Genomic DNA, 3,466 nt, shown 5'->3' with positions numbered 1-3,466 from the left:
CCCCTCTCTGTGTGTGTGTGTGTGTGTGGTATCTTTTCTGTGCTGATCATGCTGAATTACTCCATTCATATTAAAGCACTCTACAAGAAAACTGACTTGCCCTTGGGTAGCAGCAGTTCAGACTGAACTGTCCAGCTGTTTCTAATGGTTCAGGCCTATGATACCAGCTCCTTGGGAGGCTGAGGCAGGAGGAGCAGAAGTTCAAGACCTACCCGGGTCACAGAATGAGATCAAGGCCAGCTAAGGAAACTTAGCAAGACCTGCTTCAAAGTAAAAAGAGAACTGGGGGTAGAGTTTGGTGGCAGAGTGCTTGCTGAGCATGAGGGAAGCCGTGGATTCAATCCCAAGCAACACACACACACACACACACACACACACACACACACACACACACACAAACACGCAGGAATATCAATGCATCTATCTAAATACAGATTCCTAAAGGCTCTTAAAAATAAACAGATAAACTTGTATGCAATTATATCCATTGACTGACTCCTAAAAGTGGCAGGGATCATGGCGTGGTACAGTGTCCCTGGAAGTCATAGAGAGCTATGTTTTGGATCTCACTCTCCTATTTAATAGTGTCAGCTGAGAGGCAGCTACTTGGCTTCTTTAGATCCCTGCCCCAAAACTTATAAAATGGTGATGGGGTGGGGACTTTTTAGAGGCTGAAAAGTGATGTGCTCTAAAGGTAAAGCTAGTTCTTCTGACTGGACACCGGACAGCTGCCTTCTGTGTTACACAGAACAGCACCAACTGCAGACAAGTAGCAAAACCACCAGACAGCCACAACACTCAGAGAGATCTAAATTAACTATTAAAGTAAATAAAAAGTTCTCCCTGGAAGTCATTAAAAACCACTTGAATTTTCACACTACTATGGTGTTTTAAGATAAAGTAATGACTTCGTTAAAATCCCTGTAGTTCTGCAAAAGCCAACCTGGGGTACGGAGTGATCCCCTGTCTTAAAAACAAACAAAATCCTTCCATAGTGTTAGGATGTTAGGGCAAAAATCTGTCACAGAACCAAACACTTCAGAGGTTTTCATTCAGCTGAAACACAAATCCAAATAGGAATAATTTACTAAAAATTGGAATATTTGCTAAAAACTTCCAAATTAATACAACATCAACTTCTTTATAGCTAGGGCACCAAACATTAGCTTGTCTAGCTTTTTTAATAGCTACTTGGCCAGATCTACTAAAACAAAAACAGAGACCGACAGTAGAAGAGACAGAAGCACTCTCTGCCGCAGCCAGTGCTTGGTTCCATTTGAGCCCTGGGATAAACATCAGCACTGGGCTGTTTCAAATGCATGTTAATCTTCAGCTTTGGCATGTGAGACCCCAAATCCAGACAAGTTCACTGCTGGAATCTCCAATGAGCTTTAGTCAAGTTGTCTTTTGAGAATCTATTCCAAGGCTTCTGGTAGATCTTTTTTTCCTTATCATTGAATTTATTTCAACACCCCAAAACATATATATAAACACACACACACATAACACACATACAACATTCACACACACAACATACACATTCACACACAACACACAAGCTTGCATACATACACAACACACACAGAGACACAACGCACACGGACACACACACATAACAAATACAACATTCACACACACAACATACACATTCACACACAATACACAAGCTTGCATACACACACAACACACACAGAGACACAACGCACACGGACACACACACAAACACACACACACACTCACACGTACACACTCACACCACTCCATACTAGCAAAAGCAGCATGTAATACTCAGGCTTTACTTCAAATCATGCAAATTTTCACCTTTCAGTCAGTGGAATTTAAATATTTGGAAATGGTTATCATTACCTAAAGAACAAGGGCATTCGTTCATCGCTATGTCTACTTCTAAAGCAAATGTTTCTATCGCATGTGGGGAAGAAGGAGCATGCATCTCTCAGATCTGGCAGGCTGCTCTCGAATCCCAGCCCTGCCACTAGGAAGCAGCGGGGCTTCAGGAAGGTATTTAGCTGCTCTGGGCTTAACTGACTTCACTCACAAAATGAGGATGAGAAGGGTACCCGCCTGGGAGAGCGGTCGCGATGATCAAGCAGGTAAAGTACTTCTAATACGATGACCATATTCTAGGCCCCCAAGATCTTCTTATGACACCTGAGTCACAGAAGGCGCACACACCCAGGAGAGGGAGGAGAGGCGGGGTGTGAGGAAACCATTACTGAGAGCTGGGCCTTGGGACCCTGGTTTAGACAGTCTCGGTGGCCCTCATGGGTTTCCTGGTTTCTGCTTCCAGCAGCCAGCAGCCACACTGAAGATTCCCAGATACTGCATAGTTTCAGTTTTAAGGCTTCATGCTGAAACTGAGAATCAACATGAGTTGAAAATCGTTCAGGTGCTGGTTTAGCTAGGACCATCCTTTGGGAAAACTTGTGTGGATGGTATAAACACTCTCAAAACTAAGCCTCATTGGAAAAAAAAAATCAGCAAAGAAAAACAGAGCCAGAGGCCACTGTTCAAATATGACGTCAGCAGGCAGTGGAGTGGTCACATCACACCTGCAGGGTCATCTGAGGGCTGTAGAAGGGCTAGGCACCCTTTGCAGAGTTGTTTGAATTTGATTTGTTTTCACAGAGCTGGGAGTTAAACATTTACCCAGGCGCACCTGGGGAGGACGAGGAGGCCGGCTCAGAGGCACTGTCAACGGCTAGGTTCTCCCATTGGCATTCAGGCTCTGGCCCCACACGGGAAGGCAGGAAGCTGACCACTGGAGTGAAGAATAGTGGTTAATCTGAGGACAAAAAGCCAGCTCATACTTCACAGAGACTGAAATAGTCCGCACACATTGCCCTTTCTTCCCAGTAGACACAAGTTCAGTGCAGAGCCAAGGTCGACATTTATTTATTCTGTGTGCTTAAGTCTGCTTAAGGGGCAAAGGAGATGTTTGTCAGACCCAAAGGAAATTCAAGTTCCCCAGACTCCAAAGGGCAGGCTCTATACCCAGAAATGAGCTCAAGAGGGACTATAGGATTTCTGGCATTAGAGGAATGCCAGTATTTCTCAGGAACTTGTGAAACCAGTCCCCATTTACCAAAAAGAGTCATTTCACTGCCCTCTGGCAGAAGGGACATAGGACCACTTGTGGCACCTATAGGTATGTGCTGGTCTCCAGGCCCCCTCAGTATCACAAGTGCCTGTTATACATTTCAAAGTCCATGATTCTGGCCTCCTCCTTTACCCTAAAATTCCTCCAGCTTATGGCAAACACTCTTCCTTATAACCCAGCTATTCTCACTATACTTTCTATCTCTGTCTGTCTGTCTGTCTATCTCTATCTATCATGTATCTATCTCATACTCCCAATCTCTGTGTGTGTGTCTATCTATCTATATCTATCTATCTATCTATCTATCTATCTATCTATCTATCTATCTATCTATCTATCTATCTATCT

This window comes from Microtus ochrogaster, chromosome 16 (genome assembly GCF_000317375.1).
Source record: "Microtus ochrogaster isolate Prairie Vole_2 chromosome 16, MicOch1.0, whole genome shotgun sequence".
Classification (NCBI taxonomy): Eukaryota; Metazoa; Chordata; class Mammalia; order Rodentia; family Cricetidae; genus Microtus; species Microtus ochrogaster.
The sequence above is the reverse complement of the archived record's forward strand: the minus strand, read 5'-3'. Positions refer to the sequence as shown.